A 15,582-nucleotide genomic window follows, 5' to 3' on the forward strand; every position below is an offset into this window, starting at 1 on the left:
TTGAATGTGCTAGTGTCTCTCAACAGAGACATGGTCTTCATTGTCCTTTATATGACTGCTCTGAAATGAAAACAGCTACTGTTTTGTCCACTGTTGGTTTGAAATGTCAACTTGTTTCTCTCCTCCCTGAAGTCCCACTTGTTCCCTTGCTACCTTGCCCAAAGGCAGCAAAACCTTGGTTTTAAGAGAATCCTGGTTGTATATTAGCACAGAGAAGAATGATTAATCAGCAACGATTCTTCCTGAAAACAAGGACCCTGATGCTTGGGCTTTGGATAGTGCAAAATATACTGTGCCATGTTATTAATTCCTTGGGTGTGTCCTGGTTTTGTCTAGGACAGAACTCGTTCTCCTTTCAATAAATTTTCGTTTCATTAAGTTTGTTCTAAGTAACTGCACTTTCTGAAGTTGGCTATATTTTTTCAGGCAATATCTGCTCCAAGAACTTATAACACTCAATGTTTATAGTTGTTACTCAAGTGGCAGTAGGAATCATACACAGAAAGGCCCATGCTTATACCTATCCTTACAGAAACCGGTGTCACTGCTCTTATGTTCCATAAATGAAGGGATGTAGAAGGATCAGACCTGAGGGGAGGAGTTGACAGGACAAGTGACAAAACTGACCAACAAAGTGCTCCATTCTGTCACATCATACTCAGTTTTAAGCTGAGGGACTGCAGGGGTCATGCTCTCATCTTCCATGGCTGGCATCCCTGAGGGACTCTGCCCATTCGTCTGTCTCTGATCCCAATCCGTGTGTTCCTGAATCTGCTTCCCAGCTGTTGCTTTGCCTGGTTCAGGACTTCCCAGCACCTGCCCTCCAGCATCCATGATCACACAATATTGTTTTTCATAGATTTCATTATTTCTACTATTATTATTAGCAGTAGTACTAGTAATAGAATTATTATACTATTTTTAATAGTTAGTGTTTTATTAAAACTATTTTTTTTTCAGCCCATAAGTCTCTCTCCCTTTTCTCTTTTCCCTTTCCCTTCTGGGGAGGGAAAGGGTTAATAGACAGCATCCAGTTGTCCATTTAATTGCCAGCCCAGCCTTAAATAATGACAGGGTGTTACTAGCAGTGCGCTGAAGAACTACAGAAGCCTTGAGGACTGATCAGCTAATGAGTTTCTCCAACGTGTCTCATCATACAGACCTACATACCCACCATGGGTACTGCTGGCCAAACCCTTTCCTCAGGGTTAGGTGGTTGGCTTTTACCTAGTGCTTCATAACACTAAAGCCAAGTGAAATCCTCTTCAGTGCCATCAAGAGAATTCACCTACAATTTTTGAATTTAATATACTGAGCAAGTTATTGGGAAACCTGACATTAATAAGGGACAAGAGTGAATGCATAAGAGCATGTAAGTCAGAAGACATTGGTAAAACAGTGTGGTGCTTCACTTCAGGTGCTAAGCATGAAAATAGCTTGTTATGAGAGAAATGTCCATTTAAAAGAATAGAATGACAGAATGGATTGAAGGCATCCAGATTGTATCTTATGCAGTGTATATTTTTTTTTTAATTATAAAGATTTTAAAAGATAGGTCCTGTGTGCAGTCAACTCAAAGGAATTATTCAGATAGAAGAAAGCTCCCACCTGGCTTAAAGCCATCACAGGCAGTAGCAAAATGAGGGTGGGAAATGAGGAAGATGAAGTGAGTGAAGATGAAGCACTCTGGGGATAAGTGAGAAATGCTTCCTTCGTCGTAACCCATCCCTACAAAATCCAGTGTGTGCTGTCAGTTCAGTAAGTCAGAACAGCTCTCAGACCGGACTAGTGTCCGACCACTGAAATGCAACCCAGCTCATCGAGCATCCCCTGGCCTCCCTCACCTGTGGACAAAGTCACACTCAAAAGAGGGGAGAGTCAAACCCTTGCTTTGTGTGATTGTTTTAAGTATTGTGGAAGAAGAAAATCCTCAATTAGAAGGAAAAAAAAAAAGAAAAAAAAGAAAAATAGCTATGTGAAAGTTCAGTTCTTTTTACAAAGACACTGCAGCAATAAATGCAATAATTTCAAAACATGACAGTATTTGGTACAACTGACCTCAGTGCATAAACAACTATGCTGAAAGTTAATATCACGAAGTTAAACAGTCATGAATAAAATATTTTTATGTAAGTGGGCAGACCAAAATATTATTTTGCAATTGGTCTGTACTAAGCCTGGATGTCTTTTACAAGAAAATACAAGAATAGCTATAGCACAGGACTTAGTACAAATACCTATCCATGCCATCAATTCACAACATGAGATCTCTATGCCATAGGTGCTAGGTTCCTAGTTTTAAAAAATTAGTATAGTATATTCTTCACATTAGACTTAGTAGGCTTTATTAAACTTTATGTGGCACTATGAAGTACTTTGATTTAAAACACTTGAAAAATAAAGGCATGATTCATGTTTGCTAACCTAGGAATCCAAAACACTGACATCTAAGGCTCGTTTGTCATTCCAATCTTCCTTTATTACAAATGGAAAGAAATGCAACCCCTGCAGAGGGCAATTAATTTCCTTTCAAGACAGGTCACGCGAAGCACCCTTTTGAAGTTACTACGTTCCTTCTCGAAGCTATAAAGATTAGCTTTGACTCACAGGTCTGATGTTAAGGTGTCTAAAGACAAGCAAGTACTGCCTTTTGAATGACAGTTTTGTAGGTAAGAGGATTAAGGAAAATTAGACAACTGTTCCATAGGCAACTTGGGTTTGGTTTTATTTATGGTCAAAATTTGTTCTGTAGGGTATCTGCTAGATAGTTAAAGCCATCAGTGGGTATTTGTGTGTTTTTAATGGTGTTGCAAGTACAAATGTACTATAGAACACACCAAATTTGAAAAACAAATTCACCAAGCCAGCATAAACAAGTTCAAGGCTTTGATGCCTCTCTAATTGGTTTAAGTGATTATCATCAAAACTGAAAGGCAAACATCTCTCCAAACCTAAAACAAATTGTTGTCAGTATAAGCAAAACACAAATGGGATATTCTAGTTATTTTCCACTGGAAGATAGGCAGGCCGCATGTAGCAGTCAGTGCTGGAGCGTAGCAGAAGGATTTATTTTGAAGTGTTTTGATAATAACGAATATTTCCACATGAACAGAGATTAAAACAACTATGTCATCACTGAAAGATAATTTCTGTTGTTGTTATGCATTCAGTAGACTAAGGTACATTGTGGAGATGGCAATGTTAAGAGCATTTAAAGAGAATCTGTGCTTGCCTTCCCGTGCTCTGCAGCTGCAGTGTGTTCTCTCTGGAAAAGAGACATCTTGCACTTGCAGAAAGCAGAATGTGAGCACCCAGAACTGCATGTTCTTCTTTTACAGGAGTCCGGTTGACACTCCCATTTCCCTTGGCACAGCTACAAGTTGTATTTCAGCTACTCAATCCAACCACAAACTTTTCACAATTCTGAGGACAACAGGTTATTTGAATTATGTTGTCATAGTCATCTAGTTATTGTTATGATGTCTGTATCAACACAATGAAGCTCAATAGCACCTCAAACTACCTTGGAAGAAAACAGATGTCTATTTTCTGTTTCCTCTGACATTTTTTGTTTAGTTGGTTTTAGTTTTGGGGTTTTTTTATATTGCTAAGGTGAGATTCATCTTGCCTTATTTAGCTGTGTGAAATCAGCAACAATAAATACCTGATTAAATTAATTAATACCTGAATAAATACCACTCTGTGTCACGTATATGAATTAGATGGATTAGTTTGTCCACTAGAGGTTTCTGTCTCTCTCCAGTGACTACACAAGGAACATAGAAAGTTGGTTTACAAGTGGCAATCAAATTTGTGGTGGCTAGGTGAAATGAGCCTGACCTTTGGTACAAAAATCCCTTCTTAGAGCTTTTCAAGATTTGTCAGCAAAAATGTTTTTGACATAAATGACTATACATAAATGTATTGGGGGTAATCTTAAATCAGACACAATATGACCCTCTATCTTTGGCTACAATCCTGTCATTCATTCCTCCACTTAAGAAGTAAATTGGCCTGTCCTACATTTTGTAATGGAAATGATAGCAGCAAATCAATGCATGAACTAAAATATTTATTTGCAAATACAAACTAAAGGATATCAATTTTTAGAAGGGAAAAAAAATAAATACAGAAGAGCATGCAGTTTTCATTGGGAGTAAATTTGGTGCTCTGTCTTCTTAGTCCAGTACTCTCAAGTCTGACACCAAACTGTTAATTTGCTAAAGGTATCTGTATGCTAGGTAATACTATAGTTTTCATCTTCAAAATAGAATCCTTTAGTATTCTTCCCCTGATTTAGGGCAATACAGAAGGAATACAGGAAAAAAGTGTGTCCATTAATCTAATGAACACAGGACTGCATTGATTTTCCAAGGACTGCTAACATCCTGTGATTTGAGTGGGTATTTTCATTAAATGATGAGAAATTTAAATTCTCAGTTCATCCAACATGGAGTCTACTGCAGTAAGGTCCTGGCTCTCAGAAGGCCCAGGCCTTGCCAACTTTCCACCATTCTCTTTGGTCTAGATACCGAGTTATGTTAATGCTCCTTTAATGCTTTATGACCCAGGTTAATAATAATCTCCACTAAATGGTCTTAACTGAGAAAATTGTTGACTTTTTGACAGCTGCTGCCTCTCTCTGACAGACAAGAACCAGTCACCTAAGCGGAAAAGCGACAAATGTTTCAGGTAGTTATTGACAGTTTGCATAAGACTATATGTCTTGAAGAATCCTGTGTAAGGAAATGGTATTGCAGAGGTGGTAGCTGGCAAACTCCCAGAGCCATACACTCAACTGGTGGTTTTAAATTCATGCTACTTGAAGATGATTGTTTCGAATCTAGCACAAGAGCTTGGTGTGTGCGCATGTTTATGCATGGGGTTTTTTTGGTTGGTTGCTTGGGGTTTGTTTTGTTTTGTTTGTTTATTTGTGTGGGTTGTGGTTTTTTGTTTTGTTGTTTTTTTTTTTTTAATGTGCATCTTAGCCAGATTATAGCAACCATTTGTCCTGGATGTCACTACTGACCCCTGTGCTTATTTAACCTTTACACTGTACTAGCACAGCCTCCTCTGCACATCTGGGATTCAGCTAACCTAGCTGAAGAAGATGGGTTTCTTCTCTTGGGTCTTGCCACATAGTTAGCAAAAAGAGGCACCTCTGGAGGATGCTTGTTCTGCTATAAAGGAGATTAAAATTACAGAGCATGGTTCACCCTATGCTTCTGCCTTTCTCCTTCCACAAAAGGAAGAGAGACACTACAGGTTCAACTCAATAGCTGACAAATAGGTATTTCATGTCAGTTCAGGGTATTGGGCACAGCCACAAAAGTCTGGCCTGTATGCTACAAGACCTATAGGAGACTAGTGTCCTCCTAGAGTGGCAACTGGCAGTCAGAGAAGATACCTTAAGCCAACTGGACTCAACCTTGCAAGACTGACTGGCAATAGGACATGAGGACCCTAGTATCTGTTTCTCCAGCACGGCCTTAAGTGTGAATGCAGATGGCACGAGCTTTACAATTGTCTGAACCAAGGAAAGATGTATTTTTGGTCCTTAAAACTGGTATCAATAGGAATCCTTTAAAAACAAACAAAATCTTGTGTGTCAGGCAAATACTAAGGGAAAACCAGCATGTGCTGAGCTAGGAATGGAAGAGCTCAGGGGCATCGCCACAGGGCTGGATGCTCAATGACTGTCCATGCACCATCAGTGAATGGGAGCCTTTGCCTTTTTGGGAAAGGCTGCTTGCTCCTCAAGAGCTTTGAATGACATATGGAAAATATCTCCAGAATAATCTCATAACCTCTGCTTCAGTAAAGCCCAGTGAAAAATCTTTCTCCATTTACTGTACCCTTCTCTATCTATTACATAATATACTGGATAATATCTTCATCATAACATTCAAATGGTTGATCTGACAGGAACAGGTATACAAGAAGCTTTTCATATTAATGTACTGAGCAGAGGCTCAGTGACAAAGAAACTGCAGAAGCTGTCATAGATTTCAGAGGTTATGTCTGACTGGTTCATACTCTTAAACATATATAAAATTCACTCAAATTTGAGGAAGTTTTCCTGTCTGCCTTCAGCCCACACTCACTGAAAAATAGCTTTGCTGTAAAAAAAGGGGTTTTTTTAATCCAAGGTTTTTTTTCAGTTTGTGTCTCACACCAGTCACTATTTAAATTAGAAATACTTGGTTGGAAGTACTTGGAGAATTCAAACCAAAATAGAAGTTTGAAAGGAATAAAAACAAACACACACACCTCTAAGAAAAACCTGCTTTAATAAATAGTTTTCATTTATTTGTTACTTTTGTGTGTGTGACAAACTAAAAACATTTAATTTATTTGAAAACTTCACTGTGCAAAGCAATTATGTCTAATTTCCAGGTGTTTCTCATTTAAGAGTTTCAAATTCTGTTTGACTGAAAGCTAATGCACCTATGAAAGACTTCTGCATGGGTATCTGTCACAAAAAGATTTAATTTGCCTAGCCTTTCTCTGTGTTCATTATGTAAAACTATCATAATGAATATGTATTTAGTCAGGTGAATTTGTTTTGCAGCAACAAATTTCAGTGAAAATGAGCATCCTGGTACCTGTTGCTGGTGTTATACTAATGTTATGCTACACTACTTAAAGTAGTGTAAGTGTAGACAAGTAAGGGCAAGTCTGCCTTATCTTCCTCAGTGGATTCAGGGCTTCTACAACAGATGGTTTCTGGAATTTTGTTTGTTGTCACAAAACATGGTGATGGAAGATTGATTTACACAAAGTTGTATCTTCAGCCTGTTTTCAGTAATTTAAAGTATTATAAAGTAACCAGAATATAAACCAACACAACTTAAATCTGAACAGAAAAGGTAATGGTAAATCTGACACTCATAAAGCCATTAAATGTGTGAATACAGCAATGCTTCCTCTATTTCTGTCTTCTTTTTCTTGAAACAGGTTATAACAGCCTTTTCTTCCCACTTCTATGTTGCCTTTCTGTAAGACAAGTCATGGTGACTTAGTCATCATTTTTCAAAAGAAATTCAGTCCCTTTTAGCACCGATTACCAGAATCACCAGAGACAGGCAGAGACATTATACTGGATTTTCCCTGTTGTTTTTCCACCTCACTCCAGTGAACCAGATCCAGAAAAACGTGGCAGATTAAACAGTGTGCTGGCACAGACACAGGTCTCAGGTGTTGGGAGGAGCAGTCATGCTCAATTTACTTGTCATCTAAGTTAGACAATATACACACACATAAGAAGGTGAAAGCTAATCCCTTTATAATTTTCTTTACATGTGCTTTCCAATATACACTTCGTGGGCTCTCCACACTGGAGTAATGCAAATCCTCTGTCACCAAGAGTGGAGCCACATTGCTTGGGACCCAATATTTTCAGCAGGCACGCTCAGAAAGATAAGCAAAATCATACCAGATCTGTAGTGACCTCGACTGACTTGAATTTCAACTAGCAGCACTTGGCTCTAAATAAGATGAGATAAGAAGAAATGGAATTTCTTTCTGGAGCTATTTTAAGGGCAACAACTACTATATATACAGTCAGAATAAGTGGCTGAAGTTGAATTTAAAAGACAGACATATTTTTGTTTTGCTGTTTCCAAATAGTTTCATCTGTTCTAAAGTCTGAACAATAGAAGAAAAGGAAGGAAAGCTACAGTAAAGAACTCCAGCCTTCTTCAGGCAAAACCAAGGTTTTTCAGTATAGAAGGTGACACCAAATGAAAACCAGGCTGTGTCATGAGAGTTTCAGCTGTTTGGATATTCAAATAAAAAGCCTATTTCAGAGTCTTGCCTGAAAAAAGGGGGTGTAAACTCACATCTTCTGTAAGTCCAGAATTTCTGCTGTTCTAAGACAGATCTAAAGCAGTCCTGCTCTGGTGCTTGGCTTCTCTGACTGTAGGTAAAACTCCTGTTTATATGAATGAGGTTAAATTATAGAAAAGTCTGTATGATTGTATAGATAATCTTGCTATGCTATCCAGGTCTGGACTTTGGAGAAAGTACTGTAAACACTAAAATGTGCTATGTCTCTGCTGTATAACTAAATTTGAAATTTCAAGAAGATCGGATTTAAAGGTGCTGTGATGTTGGTATTTATTCTAGTGTGTAAGACTTAAAATGAACTATTTCCCATTCTGTCTATACTGTATGCCAGAGGAAGTCTATATGTGCACTGATTCTTATAAAAAGAAGTATTTCTTCCTCAGATGAAACCAAGGTGCAATTTGTGTTTAATCATCTTTCATTCATTTTTTGAGGATTACCCATTCTCTGGAAGAAGGCTGACTGCAGACTGAAAGGCATTTTTGTTTACTGTCACCTAAAAAGTGATGTAGTGTTGGAAGAGCCATCTCACGAAGCATGAATAGACAAATATAAATTTTGGTTGCCATGCTAACAGGAAATCACTCGAGTCCAGTAAAACAAAAGTGCATAAATGGTATTTTCCTGTAAAAAAGGGGAAATATTCCATTAAAACTGCAGGTTTTGCCAATGGCAGTTCTGCCGTTTTGTAGAGTGTGATTTTCTCTCAGCGTTTAAGCCTCCAGAGCATCAGCTGCTTATTTCCAACAGGACTACGGATTCTGTCCAATCGCCACAACACTCGGGATCTCGCAAGCGTAAAACCCAACGCAGGGATGAACCCCATCAGCCACCTGATGTACTCTCTGGGCCGTCCCACGGCTCGTTTCGCCGTGCCCTCCTCCCTTCTCCCTGCGCTTCACAGTGCTGCAGGTCCCCCAGGATGCTTCCTGGAAGGACCTGTGCCTTCCCAGGAGGGTCCCTGTAAGCTGCACCAGCGGGCGGCGGGGTCCCCTCGGGTGGACCGCGGGGGCACTCCCGCTGTGGCCCGGCTCTCCGCCAGCACCCCGCGCCGGGGCGGCTCTCCCTGCCACAGGTGTGTGACAAGTAAACTCCCGCTGCTGCGCTGCCGGGGTGCCCTCAGACCCGTCCAGCATCTGCGGGTGCGAGGGCGGCCCGGCGAGGGTCCCACCTGCGGCAACCCTCCGTTTTTCCCGCGGCTGAGGGCAGATGCGGAGCATCCTCCCCGCTGCGCCGCCGGGGAGCGGTCGGTCCCCTGCCCGCTCCCTTCCCTGGTCCCCCGGGCGTTCCGCTGTCCTGCAGGTGTCACACTTCACCCAGCCACCGAGGAATGCCGCTTCCCACGGCAGCGGCTGCCAGGGAAAGAAAATACGTTTATTACGTACAAGAGAAAGGTATTTTAATGCTCCTCTAGGCTCTGACCAAGGAGGTGCACAATGTCGCTTTATGCTTATGTCGGCGCAAAAGTTACCTCAAACCATCCTAAGGATTTTTTATTTTTTTTTCTTAGAGGTAGAAGGTAATCAAAGATTCAGAAAGAGAATATATGAAACTTGACGAGAACTTACTTGGTTTAGGTGCGTCCGTTGACAGCCGGCATCTTCCTTCAACAGTTTTAACATGTCACATTTTCCCATGGAAGTAGTACCCCTTTCAACCCCTTTTGTAAATTAAATTCCTTCAAAAGGTGTTTTATGTCACTGGCTCTCGTCCGTTTCAGCCACTTTTACCCATTTTTACTTTATTTTCTTCATCTTTGCACACGTGCAGACACTGTCGCTTACACGCCCACGAGTTAGCGGGTGTCCATCACCTCCAGCCGGGGGGACCGCGCCTGCCGCCAGGCTCCGGTGCAACAGATGAGAGGCTGATTCTTCCCCAGCTGCTTAGAGCGGCATCTCCTCATTCCCTCGAGGAGCGTCATTCTGGCTGTAAAAAGTAACAGCTCCTTCCGATGCGACGGTTCCCTGCGGAGCGCAGGCTGCGCACCATGGAGAGGGAGGAAAGACACGGAAATAAAGACGAAAAGAGCACAGAGGGGCAAAAACTGGGGTTTTCCGTCCTCGCCGATACGCTCTCTCGTCGGCGGGCAGCAAGGTTTGCCTCAGCAGGCCCCCTCCCGCCGCCCTCCGCCCGGCCTGCCGCCGCCGCCGCCGCCCCCGCCGCGCTGCCCTGGCCGCCCCCCGCGGCCGCGCCGCTCCCCTCGCCCGCCGCCCCCTGCGCGCCGCGGCGGTACCGGCGCTGCCCGCCTGCGCCCCCCTGCGGCCGCGCCGCTCACTGCGCCTCCGCGCTGGGCTCCGCGGGGCTGCGCTCACTGCCCAGGCCCGCTGAGGGGGCGGCCCCTGCTCACGCTGACTCTTCGCGGGTGTTTCGTTGTTCAGTTCACCCAAGTGTCTCCCCGGGGAAGAGCGGGGGAGCAAGAAGACAGCCACCGAGAGATGGAGTCGGGCTCGTAGGTGAGCCACGAATATGCACCGCACGGGACTGCTCAAATGCAAATATACCAACGAGCAGTGGTCGACTCCAGAAAAAGTTTGCTAGCGCGTCTGCAGCTGGGAAAGACCTAAGCTGCTCCATGCAGTCGCAGAAGGGGCTTTATGAGTCCAGCTCCGCGGAAGCCTCTCCCGGTGCGCTTCGAGCCCGCAGCCGAGATTTAGTCTCAGTAGCTTTCGCGATGCTCCTTCCCGAGGTGCGGCAAAGGCTCTGACCGCGCTGCCAAACAATGGCTGAGTCTGGGCTGGTCCTGGGTGAGCCCACCGTCCAGCGGAATAGGTCCCTGCCCTCATGCTGCCCCAGCTGCGCCCGGTGCAGCTGAGCCAGGACGGCCTGTACGTCAACGGGAGGCTGAGAGGGACCGAGCCGCAGCCAGTATTCATTATAGAAGAGCGGAGGGAATGAGGGTCAACACCGTTTCCTCACTTTTCTTTTCCCTAAAAAATCAAGACAGAACTTAAATGCACGAGCTTAGAAATGGTAAGACAAAAAGCGCAACGTGCAGAGACAGAGATGCTGGAAGGCACGAAAAGACAGCCAGGTGTCCTCCTTTTTTTTTTTTTTTTTTTTGAGACCCCTTTGGGATCGGCCCCCTGTTGAGGTGTGAACATGGTCCTGGCAGGGAGCTTAGGGCTGAGCGACGATCCCTTCCAGCCTCCATCCCTGCCTGCACCGTCCCGCTGAGAGGCTGACTCCTGCCTGAAACCACAGGGCAGCACGCCACCGGTGTCTGATTTTGCCCGTCACGCTGGGTGAATAGCTTCCACCTTTGGGTTCCCGTGGAGGCTGTGGGAGGAGGGGGGGGGGGGGTGTGAAATGAGCCCGGGGCCGCGCAGGGAAGGAGTCACCAGCCGTGGCCGAGCCCCGGAGAAGCGCCCTGGGGCGCGGAGGCAGCGCGGCCACCGGCAGCCCCTGTGGAGGGTGAAGGTGTGCTGAAAATGCAAAGCGGTAGGGTACCCGTCGTGATGAGCTTCACCCGTGTCTCTGGAAGAGATCTGAGAGCACTGAGTCGTGAAGCGCTTGACGGAGCAGACGAGCCTGAAAATGCCGCTACAGCAAATGCTGAGGAACTGCCAGCTGCACCGCTCTCGATGGCAGCTATTTGTACAGGCAGCAGGCCTCCACGGGCAGCCGAGAAAAAAGGAAGTGGTGATGCGGCTACTTTGCATTAAGTGCAGCAAGAGCTGAGCGGTGAAACTGCCAGATTGATTCTGCTCTGGGACTTCCAACGGCTGCAGCATCGAGCCTCTGCATCACACTGCTGTGTGAACCACTGGCATATGTATTTTAGACATGTCTCAAATTAGTTACTGTTAAGATTTCGGCAGAAGCACAGTGCCTTTGGGGAGCTGCTCAGAAAACAGCCAATGCCACTGAGCAGTGCACAATACAGGCGTGCTGTAACAGGGCCCTGCGTAATTCTTCCTAAGAGATGTTAATTGAACTCGGGAGATCAACTATGTTGATAAAATACAGATCAAATGCCAAAATCAGCTGTTTCAGGAATCTGAGGCAGTCATTCTAGTACACACACATATATCCGTAGATGCATGCCCACACAAAGGCAAGGAGAGAGAACTGGGTAAGTAGAGGTACCCTAGGGCAAACACAGCCTAAGCCTTCAGTGAAGTATGGAAAAGGCTACACCACTAGATTGCATTAGAAATGTTAGTGTGAGCTGATCTACTTATTACTGGAGTATTTGTACCCCTTGTGCATGCTATCAGCACTGCTGAGATTGCACTGTCTTGCTACAGACTGGAAGTGTAGACAATACTTACTTTCAGAGGTATTTGATGTTGACTTCCCAGAGTCGAGACTGCTTTTTTCCCCATAAGTTTCCTTACTAGGTCTTGAGAAACCAAGTTCTGTTTTGAGTATAGTATTTAATTTTTCATTAACGAATACCTCTATAATTAACAGTATTTTCTTTAGGGTTTTATATGTATCATTGTGACATTTCTTCTTTTCAGGGGTGAATGTAGCATGTCACTATCAGTGTGCTTTACTTTTTCTGGAATTTTACATATGATAACCCATTAGCAGTCTCCTGTGGGTCTTGCCAATGCTTGTAATTCCCATTAAACTAATGTTCAGATAAATTTTCTGTGCTATTATACAGGTGAAAATGAAGTAAATAGAATTTAATCTCTGATTAAGGACAGTGGGGTCCAGATCTTTGCAACATTTCTAGTGTATGCTAGTATATTTTATTCCTAGCACGTAGCTAGCTGCCAAATGTTTCTCAGTAAGTATTGTGGCAGGGAGAGAGAGATATAGGGAGAAAATTAAACATTCTGTAAAACCCATATCACATACTGAGGTTTTAGAGGTTGCATGGTAACAGCATGACTGGGCCTTCCATTAGTCTGCTCACAGTGTCACCACCAAATTAGGTTCCCCTTGGGACTTTCTCCACTTTTACCCCCATGTTACACAGTTCTCCTCAAAACACCTACTGATACGTGCCCAGCAGCTGACCATTTGCAGTTTGGCTAAATCTTATCTATCCAAAACACCAAGCAGACTGCAGTTTTTTGCCTTTTCTCTGCAGTTTCTGCAAATATCACTAGGATGTAGCACTTGTTTTACTGCATGAAACACTACAAACAGAAAAAAAAATGACTAAAGGCAGCATGAAAAATGAATTGGAGCATTTAGAAAATACTAATTGATTTGACCTTCTAATAGCATTGGGTACAGTTAAGAACATCTGCAGCAGATGTAAATCAGTGTAACTTTACCAAAATCAGTGAAGTTGACGCAGCTTACATGGAGAGATGGCTCATTATTTTTAAGAGAAAAGAAAAAGCAATGCAGAAATTTTAAACAGATTTCCTCAGTCAGTACCATGTAAAAGGTACCATAATATTCCTATGTCTCAGCATCTTTTCTTTTTGTATTAATGACAGCTTTTCTTACCAGTAACATGCAGGTTTAAAGGATTATGACATTTTCAATAAGATGGAGATTTACATGCATTAGAAAGGAATTTGGAACAATTATTTAAAATAATCTATTTAGTCAATTAATTAAAACATGGATTTCATTAATTTTAATTAATTTTAGTATCTATTATTTTCATGTATATTTAAATATGCTTCTACTGATCTATTACTCATTAGCAATTATGCAAAATGTGAAATTACAGAGTACAATAGTATCTCTTGTTGCAGCTTAGAATTTTTTTTATGTTTGTTTTAGAGACTACATTGTTACTGAGAATAAGGATTACCAGTTTTTCTCTGTATTAATCTAATTTATCAAATCTGTAACAAGTTAATTCCATTAGTTCTATTGTTACAGGCCACACACTTGTCCCAGCCAGAACATTTTGCAAGCGGTAAATTGTTCTTGCCAGTCCACACCAGGCATTCCATACTATGAAATTTTTCCTTCCACATAACTCAGTGTATTGCCTTTTATGTACTTAAATGCCAATAATAAAAACTCAGGTTTCCAAGACTTGAGAAAAAGAGATTGCTTTTATTGAATGACTGAATAGCATGAGGGATTTGTGAAAGAAGGGGGAAATAAACAACAGAAATCTTTCATTTTTAATGAAACATTTATTGGCAAAGAAATTATTCTTGTGAAAGTTTTCAGGGGGAAAAGGGAGACAGGAACACACACCAGGAAGGAGCAGTAGAATGAGAGACATTGATCCAGAGAAGTGAATAAATAGTTACATTTTGCTTAAAGCAGGCAAGTACTGACCTCAGCTCTGGGACCCTTAGGCTCTTTTTCTGTGTCAGGTCAGCTAGAATCTTGAACTACATTTCTTTTTTCCTTTCCCAGTTTATTTTCATTAAAAAGAAAATAAAATAGACGGGGCCGAACAAACTTTCAATACCAAATTTTGGCATTTGGTCAACTTTAGTTTCAGGTCATGATAAACATGACAAGCAGGTTGTTATATGACTTTCTCAAGACTTCCAGGTTATTCACATGACACGATACTTGGGTTTTGTATTTTAATAAAGGGAAGCAGATCCCTTAGCTTTATCAGCAGTTAAACTGCTATTTAATTTTATTTTTGCCTCTTACCTTACAAGTATGCAGAATTCTAGGTATACTTCCCATTTTATTACTATAAAAATTGCAACAATTCATATTTTTAGCACACAGCAAACAAACTTCCTTTACCTACCTACATTTGTTAGTTCTCCAGAATTCACATCTGTTATTTTTACTGCCATGCTACAAACTCTTTTTTCCTTTCTTCTCCTAGTCAGAGTTTTTGAATGATTTAAGCTTATTTTTCTTACATGAGAGGGTGGAAATTGGTGCACTAAGGTTCACTGCTTTATTTTGCAACTTTTTAATGAATAGTATAATGGCATCCTTTAAATTTTTGGTGTTTTTCAAAGCCATTTAGTTTTTGTCCTCTATGATTATTTTCAGATGTCAGTGCTTCCCAATAAAACTTACATTCTTTCAGAATACCCAGCTACTACGTTTTTGAGATTTTTTCTAGCACAGTCTCACAAGTGTAGGGGTTTTAGGAAGGCACAGGTTTAACAGGTCAAACCCAGTGCTCGAATGGGATTCAGCTCCAGACTAGAGCCATCTAAATGTAGGTGTACTGCTGAGTGTCTTAAGGTCCTTTTAGAGTTGATGGAAATCTATTCAACACCGTCATAGTAAGTCAGAGAAAAGATCAGCATTGCAGATGGGTTTTGACTTCAGGATTAATTGGATGGCCTCTGGGCACTCTATTGAAGGGGAAAACACAAATACAGAGGTGCTATTTGAAGTTCTCAAGGCTAAGACACCTGCAGAAGGCGAACAGATAGGATTTGTCATGTCTTGCCTTGACAACAAATTTGTCTTGTAGGTGACCTGTACCCTTTTGGGGTTGGACCAGACACTCTGTGGCATCTCACAGGGCATTGGACACCTGTGCATGTGCACCTGAATCCACAGTAGATCCCTTTTGGCTCTAATAGGAAATCAGACTTCTGTCTCACATGTACACACCAGCAGTATAGACACACAAAATCACATGTTTGAATCATGGTCTTAACAATTACACTGTGAAAGTATTAAGACAGCAATAGCAAAGCAAGGTTTGTTGAAGAGTAGAAGGTAAACCTAAGCAATGATCTCTTCCTCATTTTCTGAAAGAGCTGAAACATTTACCTGTGTTTATAAGGGCGGTGATGTGGCAAAAGATCCGAAATCTTAGAAACAAATAGGATCTTTCAATTAGGAGATAAAGGGAAACAGGAGACAGGATTC

General features: G+C 42.1%; 2 protein-coding genes across 2 annotated transcripts in view; both read right to left on the reverse strand.

Moving 5' to 3' along the window:
- Window positions 1-9,974, reverse strand: part of TRPC4 (transient receptor potential cation channel subfamily C member 4) — a 154,077-nt gene extending 144,103 nt beyond the window's left edge. The window contains exon 1 of the mRNA XM_065829353.2: window positions 9,417-9,974. The gene's annotated coding sequence lies outside the window, so the exon portion shown is untranslated. The remainder of the gene's footprint in view (window positions 1-9,416) is intronic.
- POSTN (periostin) overlaps window positions 1-15,582 on the reverse strand; it is a 460,633-nt gene that overhangs the window by 207,573 nt on the left and 237,478 nt on the right. The gene's annotated exons all lie outside the window — the stretch shown is intronic.

This window comes from Patagioenas fasciata, chromosome 1, assembly GCF_037038585.1.
Source record: "Patagioenas fasciata isolate bPatFas1 chromosome 1, bPatFas1.hap1, whole genome shotgun sequence".
NCBI classification, from domain to species: Eukaryota; Metazoa; Chordata; class Aves; order Columbiformes; family Columbidae; genus Patagioenas; species Patagioenas fasciata.